The sequence below is a fragment of the Microtus ochrogaster genome, unplaced genomic scaffold (assembly GCF_000317375.1).
Source record: "Microtus ochrogaster isolate Prairie Vole_2 unplaced genomic scaffold, MicOch1.0 UNK4, whole genome shotgun sequence".
Lineage (NCBI taxonomy): Eukaryota > Metazoa > Chordata > Mammalia > Rodentia > Cricetidae > Microtus > Microtus ochrogaster.
In genome coordinates, this window is record NW_004949102.1 from 17,282,244 (window position 1) to 17,292,071 (window position 9,828).

General features: G+C 39.4%; 1 pseudogene; it reads right to left on the bottom strand.

Annotated features, from left to right (window-relative positions):
* The window catches only part of LOC101980757, a 27,846-nt pseudogene extending 25,994 nt beyond the window's left edge, over positions 1-1,852 (bottom strand).
* Positions 1,853-9,828: the final 7,976 nt, after the last annotated feature.

Below are 9,828 nucleotides of genomic sequence, written 5' to 3' on the forward strand. Positions count from 1 at the left end.
CTAGAGAGAATGCCATTATTAAGATATTGTATGACTTTGTCCCATGTAAAATGTAAGCTGCTGAGTGCTGTAAACTGGCCCAGAGTTACAGCCAATGGCCTGGGTCTCAAACCTCTCAGCTGACTTAACTGTGTCAACCAGGATTGCATATATCTGCACAGGAGAGTTCCCTAACTGGAAACTGAATACCCCAGTGGTTCAAGTTACTCTCCCTAAATTGTATACGACTAATTCTGTCTTCATTCCATGGAAGGAATTAATACAGGCTTGGAAATGACACAGTCACCCAACCTGCCCCACCAGGCCCTTCTTTACGATGGAGGCCCTGCAGCTCACTTTCAGTCTCTGATCTAACAACTGTCCAGTCTGTTTCCCCTGCAGTATACACAGGACACTGTTCCTCCTCTTCTGGTCTGAAGGGACAAGCCACGCACATACACAGATCCTTTCCCTGTTACTGCAGCAGACAGTCCACTACATGACTCAAACTGGTGATTTTAGAACGGTGGTGCTGCAGACCTATAACCCAATAATTTAGGGTGGTAGCCAGGAGGATATAGCCAGGGCAATGCCCCATAGGGATACAAACAGGGTTCAAGTCCACCTCAATCAACATAGAAGATCTTGACTCAAACCTGCTTTTCAAAAAGACTGGAGATGCAGCTATTCTAGAATTAATATATCTTCATGGTTGAACTGGACGGTGGTGGCGCACACCTTTAATCCCAGCAGTAGGGAAGCAAAGGCAGGTGGATCTCTGTGAGTTTGAGGCCAGCCTGGTCTACAAGAGCTAGTTCCAGGACAGCTAGGGCTGTTACACAGAGAATCCCTGTCTCAAAAAAACAAACAAAACCAATATACGTATGTGTGTGTGTATATATAATCTTCATGGCACACCAAGGCTTAATGTTGGTGGTGTTGTAATGGTCCCTTGAGCACCACCACGTTAGAGCCTGTTCTTTGATAGGGGGATGGGACTCTTGGCCGGTAGTAAATCGGGATTTTCTCCTTTGTTATGGGAATTGTAGTATACTGGCTGGTTAATCCCGGTGAACAAACATGTACAATTTATACTAATCTCTATAAGGCCTGGTTATCATAGTACTTATCTCTGAGGTACCTGGGAGCCAGCCCTCTCTTAGTTTCTCTCTACTTTTGATTTGATAAACCATTATAGCATCAAATCCACCCTTCCACTTCACAGTTTAGCAGTGGAGCGCTATTCTACCAGGAGATGATACCCTTTACGAGCTCCACAAAATTAACTCCAGAAGGATTCTAAACCTGAATGTTAAATGTTACAAGTGCAGAACTTCTGGAAGATTCTAGAGAGACAAGGGTTCTTGGCGTTTGCCAAATCTGCCACAGTGACCATACAAACACTACAAGCGCCAGCATTTCAGAGTGACCTAAACAAGAAGGCTATTCCTAAGGACAGTTCAGCTCCCAGTGCCCTGCCCAAACGCTGCCCAAGGAGTGAAGTTATTCAGAGCCTGCCGTCCTGGCCCACGGAGTTGCAACGACATCGCAGGACCAAGCAGGACTACACACAGGACACGGAGGACCACACGGGATACACAGGAATGCACGGGACACGCAGAACCACGCAAGACCAGGCAGGAACACGAGAACACTGCGTCTGGCCGCTGGCTCCTACCCACCACACCGACTCCCGCGGCTCAACCAGCCACTCCTCCCAGTCTGGGGACAGCAGCCCCTCGCTCACCACGGTCGGCCACACCTCCCTGCCTCGGGACAGCCCCTCACTCACCGGTGCTGCTGACAAGCTTGCTCGCACACTCCCCACAGGGAAGCCCAAACACAGACAGCAAACAGGCCAACTTCCGACTTTCTGAGCAGAGGAGCTGAGCCTGGCGTCCGGAAGAACCCTCCCATCTGACTGGAGGGTCCGATGGAGGCTCTGATTGGCTTGTGAGGCCTGAATGACAGGACTGGTTGAGCTGAAAGGACACAACGCAGTGCTACCCAACCCTGGCTTCACCGCAACACATAACCTATCCCACATTGGCTGGAGATTCCTGCCAAATTGAACAGCAAATCTCTGGCTAATGTAAACCAATGGTTTCAGGTTTTTGGGGGTTTCTTTCTTTTCTTTTTTTTTCCTTTTCTCTTTTTTATTTTTCTAGACAGGGTGTCTCTGTGTTGCTTTGGAGCCTGTCCTGAAACTTGCTCTGTAGATCAGGTTGGCCTCGAACTCACAGAGATCTGCCTGCCTCTACCTTCTGAGTGCTGGGATTAAAGCCATGCACCACCACTATTCCCCCCCACCCCCGCTGATGGGAAAGTATGCAAATTCAGAAAGAGCCTAATAAGAAAATATCACACAAGAAGAAAAAGAGTATCTCAGGAACATTATATGTATATATATTCCACAATGGTGTTGGGACTGATAACACAGACAGACCCATGTATGAAAAGACTTGGGTTCTCTGGATCTGAAGCAACCCCATTCCCAAAGGCCCTGGCCCAGCACTTTACCAGCTCTCCCAAGCATATTTCTAGTTTTAGAGAAGGAGCTCTGTTTCTTCTCTATGCATTAGACCGGTAAGGAAAGCTCCTGAGGTCTAGACAGTTGGCCAAACTCAAGTATCTTCTATAAGTTCTGCACTTCGAATTTGACAGTTAGGTGTAAGATCCATTTGGAGTTAATTTTGTGGACACTGTAAATCGCATCTCAGGTACTGGGTAGCACTCCATTTTGAAGCTTTACTGTACAAGAGTAAAACTGGTGGTATAAAGGATTTACCAATGCTTGGGAGATAGTGAATCACACAATGGAGAATTTAGCTAACAGAGGGCTGCCACTAAAATACCCCAAAGTAGTATGTTAACCAGGCCTGTTAGAGATTAGGCTGCTAGGATATGAATGATTATTCACCTTTTATGTATACCATTATTGGTATACATATCTGTGGTTAAAACAGCTAATGGGATGCTCATACACAGAGGGAATGGGGAGACCCTCTGTGTGTAGATCTCTCTATAGTCATCTGCAGCATCACAGCTTTAAAAGGGATTTCTAGTTGTGTTGTACTAGATACTGTACATATCAATTCGATGTTTTGTTATCTATTTGCTGTTTTTTTTCTATTGCCTACATACACCCATTAAAACCAAAAGCCTGATTATAGTAGCGATATCATGTATTTATATGAAAACTAACTTGTGTTTTCTCAAAGGCTTAATTTAGCAGATTACACCTAGGAAATACTTATACAATGTCAATTCAACTTTCAGAGGGTTTAGTCCATCATTGTCTAAGCGGACAGCATGGTGGTGTACAGACAGACATGGTACTGGAGAAATAGGTGAGTTCTACATCCCTATCAGCTGGCAGCAGAAAGTGACCATGACACACTTCCTCCAACAAAGCCAAATCTCCTGACAGTGCCACTCCCTATGGGACTATGGGGGCCATTTTTAATCAACCCACACAGTATCCAAACTCCTGTAAGTGTCTCCTCAATTATATTTAGCAAGTAAGCTCAGTAAAGGTGATTTCGGTGAATTGTACTTTGCATTGTCATTGGGATTTATGGGAATGGGACAGACACTGTTTTATCCCCCTCCACCAGGGTGAAAAGTTTCACAGCTGATCATACCTATATTTGTTAATATTCCTGTGCCTCGTGGTATTAGCAAAAGGAACCAGCACATAAAAGAACATGTTAGAAGAATATCAATGTGGGAATAGCCTTAGTTATTAAGGACTTAGATACATGAAGAGGATGATGACTGGATGGCTCCAGAAAAATGAAGATTGGAAAGGTTTTGTAAGTTATGAAGTTCTGAGTAAGTTTAAGATATGTAAAAGTGAGATTTAGAGATGATATACTGTATTAAAGTTGGCAAGGTCAGATATCAACTATTTCAAGAACTGGCTAAAATGTTTGTTAAACAAAAGTTTATTGAGTAATGTTTGGCTATTAAAATATTATACAGTAGTTAAAAAGTACAAATTCATGTAAAACTGATCATCTGGGTGTTTAATAATCATTCTTGGAGGTTATTCTAATATGGTTAGAGGGACTAAAATGGGAGACTATTTCTCCATTTTCACTATGAGGTCAATGAGGTCTATGTCACTGGGGGCTAAGGTCACTGGTCATTTGTCTTGTTCATGGAGGCCATGGAAACCCCACTCAATGAATCAGAAACATTGTCCAGTCTAGAAAAGGAGGCTCAGTGTAGGAAAGCTTTCCTCAAGGCTTCAAAGGGAGTTGCTGTACCTAAAGCAAAGTCTTTAGCTCATCCTCACAGTGATGGACAACTAGTGAGAGGCTAAAAGAGTTTGAGGTTCCTCTCAAGCCCAAGTGACCCCTGAGGACTAGTTGCCCAACTGATCTTGACAGCACAAAAAGAAAACTTAATGTTGGCCAACTGCATGGTCTTTAGCACTCAGAAGAAAGTTTAACCAAAGACTAAGAGAATTGGTAACAACTCCACAGACATTAAAAGTAAGTCTACAGGATATGTTATTTAGACAAGCAATATCACTAATATTTTCTTCTTGCTAAAAAGAATTTGCCCAATGTGCCTCATCATACCTTGGCTCACTGAGCACCTGCCCACACCAAAGGAAAACAGGCCCATCAATGTTTAAACCCTCACATTAAGTGATGGCTAAATACCTCTTCAATCCCCATCCAGAATCCACAGGGGAAGTGCTGCAGGAGCTCCTTTGGCCAATAGCCTTTAAGATTCCAGCCCACTTCGGCATGATCTCTTATACTATAAATGCAGCTGTAAAGTGTGTGCTTGCTCTCTTGCTGCTGGCTGCTAGACTCTGTTCCTGGTCCCCAGTCATGCAGAGGACTGTGATATAGGACAGTGATCTGTGAGTCTCCACTAAATAAATAACCCTTTATTATACGTAATTCTAAAGTAGTGTTGGATTATTTTGTAACTTCTGTCATCATCTGGTGCCCAACATGGGGCCCTGTCCACACTTTTTGGGATCGGTCCACCAGCTATGTGGTGCATTGGGCACTGACTCTCCTGCCAGTGGCTCTAGCCAGTCCTCAGATGCAGCAGGCTTCTGCTCAGCAGTCCCCAGACCGTAACCCACATGCCACCCGACACACTGCTGCCTGTGATCCCTGCAGTGCATATAGTCTGCAGCTTGCACTGATGGAAAACTTTGGGTTTTCTCTTTATCCTGGGCCCCAACTCTCAGAATCATTTGATCACCTTAATAACTGTTCTTAATTTGTTAAACAAAACATATTTTTTAGTACCTAAGTAAGCAACAAGTTCTGTTTGCTGCTGGTGGAGTCTTTCAGCCACATGGCTGCAACTGCAACACCTGTTGACCGATAACAATTATTATACCTACTCCAATTCATTGTAATTGCCTTATAAAAGGTAAGATCTGAAGAGCTACAAAAAAATGACTGATAAGATCCAGGAGTTCAATAATTATTTTGTTTATACTATACAAGGTATTCTGCAAGGATTATGCAATTTTCCTTCTACATCCCTTTATTTGATTCTAGGAATTAGTTTTGTTTTCAATATTATATCATTTAAAAATGGTTCAATACTATGGAAAGGGATAGTATCAATTTGACAAAATTATCTGACAGAATTTGTGCTATTGAATTTAACTATTGGAATCTGTTGCAAAGTTATGATAGATTAATGGATAAGTTATCTCTCCAGGAAGGTAATATGTAATCAATATTATGTCCAAGGATGAGAGATTATCTTTACTGGACAAGTTTCATACCTTGGAATCCTCACTGAAAGCATTAGAAAAGAACACTGGACAGGAGATTCAGATTTTACAAAAGGCAGTAGTAAAAAGATTTAAAAAGATTGAGGAATTTATTGAAATTGATGAGCAGGGACAGAAGGTACAAAGACAGGATTTAGCTTCATGAGCACATGCCAGACCATGGGATGACTTACACAGAGTTTCAACTGTATATCTGGTAATTTCCTTGGAAAGACCATCTACCCCACTTGGAAAGCACTAAGATTTAAGAGCTGTCAACAAGCTTATTCAACCTATGGCCCTCTACAATCTGGAATTCCTCTGCCTTCTCTATTGTCAAAAGGATGGCCTCTTATAGTAATTAATTCAACAGATTATTTCTTCACTATATCTTTACAAGAAAAGAATAGAGAAAAATTTGCTTTCACAGTGCCTACTTATAATAATTATCAGTCTACTAGAAGAAACCAGTGAACCGTCCTCTCACAGTGAATGCTCAATGGCCACACCCTGTGCCAATACTTTGTAAATCTGCCATTGGAAATAATACGTAAGCAATTTCCACAGTTTATAATTAACCATTACATGGATGACATTTTGTTATCTGACACAAGTGCAGATACTTTAGAAAGAAGGTTGAAGAAGTAAACTTTCTTCAAGTAAAGAAAGTTTTGTCAAAACAGGGATTACAAATTTCTCCTGAAAAAATACAGAGAGAAGATACCATCAATTACCTAGGTTATAAAATAGCTTTACAGAAAATTAGAACACAAAAGTCACAAATTAGGCGAGACCAACTGTGGACTCTTAATGACTTTCAAAGGTTGCTACGAGACATTTCCAGTCTATGACCAGCTGTGGGGATAACACCTGATATAATAGTTCATTTAAACAAAACTTTAGATGGTGACAAAGACTTAAATAGTCCCAGAGAACTAACAGCTGAAGCATAAAAAGAATTGATGGTCATTGAAGAGAAATTACAGGAGGCACATGTAGATAGAGTGAATCCAAATCTTAATTGTATTCTAGTCATATTGCATTCCAGAATTTCCCCTACAGAAATTTTAATGCAGATGGAAGGTATTATTTTAGAATGGGTCTTTTTACCACATAAACCAAGCAAAAAATTAAAAGCTTATATGGAAAAAGTCTTTGAATTAATCATAAAAGGAAAACTGAGACTTCATCAACTACCAGGTATAGATCCAGCAGAGATTATAGTTCCATTTAATGCTGATGAAATTGAAAAAAAGTATGGAAAGACAATGAACCATGGCAAAGAGCTTGTGCTAATTTCTTGGGAGAAATTAATAGCAATTATTTCAAAAGTGATAGAATTAAAGTTATAAAGAGAACTACTTGGATTCTTTCCCAAATTGTACATGATGCACCAATAACTGGAGCCTGTACATTTTATCCTGATGCAAATAAATCAGGAAAGAAGGTTACAAATCAGAAGAATTAAGTAAGGTGGAACAAAGCCCTTATAATTCTATCCATAAGGCAGAATTATATGCTATTCTCATGTTACTAAGGGATTTTAAAGGACTCTCAATATAGTTACTGATTTGCAATATGCAGAAAGAGTTGTCTTGCATATTGAAACCACTGGATTTATACCAAATGATACAGAATTGACTTCATTATCTATCCAGGTACAAGATACAATCAAGAATTGACTTTGTTCCATATACACAACACACATACGATCTCATACAGGTCGGCCAGGTTCTCTAGCAGAGGTAATGCAGAAATTGATCAATTATTGATTGGAAGTGTGATGAAGGACTAAGGATTTCATAAGGAATATCATGTCAACAGAAAAGGTTTAAAGAAAGAGTTTTCTATTATATGGCAATAAGCTAAGGAGATTATAAATAGATGTCATACTTGCTCTTTCTATAACCAAACACCACTACCCAAAGGGTACTCAATGGAATGAGATCTTGCAGATGGATGTGTTCCATTTTACAGAATTGGGAAAATTGAAATATATACACCACACCATTGACACCTTTTCAGGTGTTCAATGGCCTTGAGCTCAAAAAAGGCCAATTCAGTAATCATGCATTTATTAGAAGTCATGGCCATCACAGGTATACCTGCACAAGTAAAGACAGACAATGGTCAGCATATGTATCTAAGAAAATAAAACAGTTTTTGCTTATTATAATATAAAGCATATTACAGGTATACCACACAAGCCTACATGTCAGGCAGTTATAGAAAGATCAAATCAAACTATAAATGATATGTTAAACAAACAGAAAGGGATGGAAAATACCTCCAGAAATAGATTGCATAATGCCTTATTAACCTTGGATTTTCTTAATACTAATGAGAAAGGAACAATGGCAGCAGAGAGACATTGGATAATAGAAAAAACTTCTGAATTAAATCAGTCAGTTTATTTCAAGGATGTACTGATTTCATAATGGAAACCAGGAAACATAGGGGAAGGAGTTTTGCTCTTGTTTCCACAGGAGAAGAAAAGCTATGGATACCATCAAAATTAATAAAAATTAGGTTTGAAAAAGAGAAGCCTCTTGAGAAAGAGAAAATGACAGCTCATTCACAAAGGTGACAACCATGCATGTGTTAAGAAAGCCTTATAAGGGTTAGGGCAGGGTTTTGTTCTTGTCTTTGCAGAAAAATATTCATCTTCAAAGAGTTGAGAGACCTTGGACAACTAGATGCCTAAAGATTAAAAGATAGCTATTCAGAAAGAATCAACATGCAAAGAGAAATCTGACTTATGATGCTGTATTATCTGCATGGTAAACTTTGATTATCTGGACATGTATATACATCTCTGCTTAAAAATAAGAGCTGGCTTTGGAGTTGGATATGAACTATATTTTCCTAAATCCAACCATGTTGTTAAAAAAAAATTCAGAATTTCTGTCTCATGTCAGGAGCCATCTGTTATGGAACAGAAAGAAAATAGATTTTAAGGAAGAAATATTTTACTTTTCTTCATACCCATTTTGTCTATATTGTATCTTTCATTGAATATATGTCTATATGAATACTGTTTAAGTTTTCTTAACATTATTTTAGTTAGAACAGTAGATTTTCCTGCAGTAATTTTTGAAGCTTCCAGGAGGAAGATGGGGTCCCACAACAACAACTCCACCTGGTTAAATTGATGTCATGATGCTGACAACGCTACTATGAGACTGGTTTTTGGGTACCAGCTGTGGAAATGGTGTACCTTCTTACAAAGTTCTGGCCAGAACTCCAAATAAGAACTTCAAAACAAACAAACCAAAAAGAACCCTATCAACCATTCAGAGACATTTACAATTATACAAAACAACAATCTTGAAACTTAATCATCATTTTACTTTTACAGGATCCCATAGAAAAAAACATTGCCCCCATGACAGCTGGAAGCAACTCTAGAAGATGATGTCCCCAGTCCCAACGAACTTTGTCCTCAAAGTTAGGGACACCATTTCAGGGTTGATTATTACTCATATAGGGTTGCGGATTGGGATGGAAATTATGTAGGCTCAGATATTTAAAAAAAAAGAGGGAAAATTGAATGGGATAATGGGGTAATTTAGTGTGAACTTATTCACACAAATATAATAGTGAGTAATAGGGTGAATACTTGTGAGATATTATTTATGGACAATTTATATTAGTATAGATTGTTGTCTATTGATACAAGTTCAAATTATATTTGTTATATCGAATATGCTCCTATTTCTGATTACAATATTTGTACATCTATAAAAGTTATTTTGTCAGATTGTATGCATGCATGTTTCTACGTCTGTTTAAGACATTTTTATGTTGATACAATTTTAGGATATATTTTGTTGACTGAGGTTTCTGTTCTGTCTGTTTCCCACAGTGATTATGTCCCAAAGAAATTACACAGAGGTCTTCATTAACTATAAACTGATTGACCCATTAGCTCAGGATTCTTATTAATGATTATAACTTATATTAGCCCATTATTCTTGTCTGTTTGCCAGGTGGCTTGGTACCTTTTTTGGCAAGGCAATTACATCTTGCTTGCTCTGTGGCTGGATCAGAACTGCAGACTCCTCTTCCCGAATTCTCCTGTTCTTGTCATT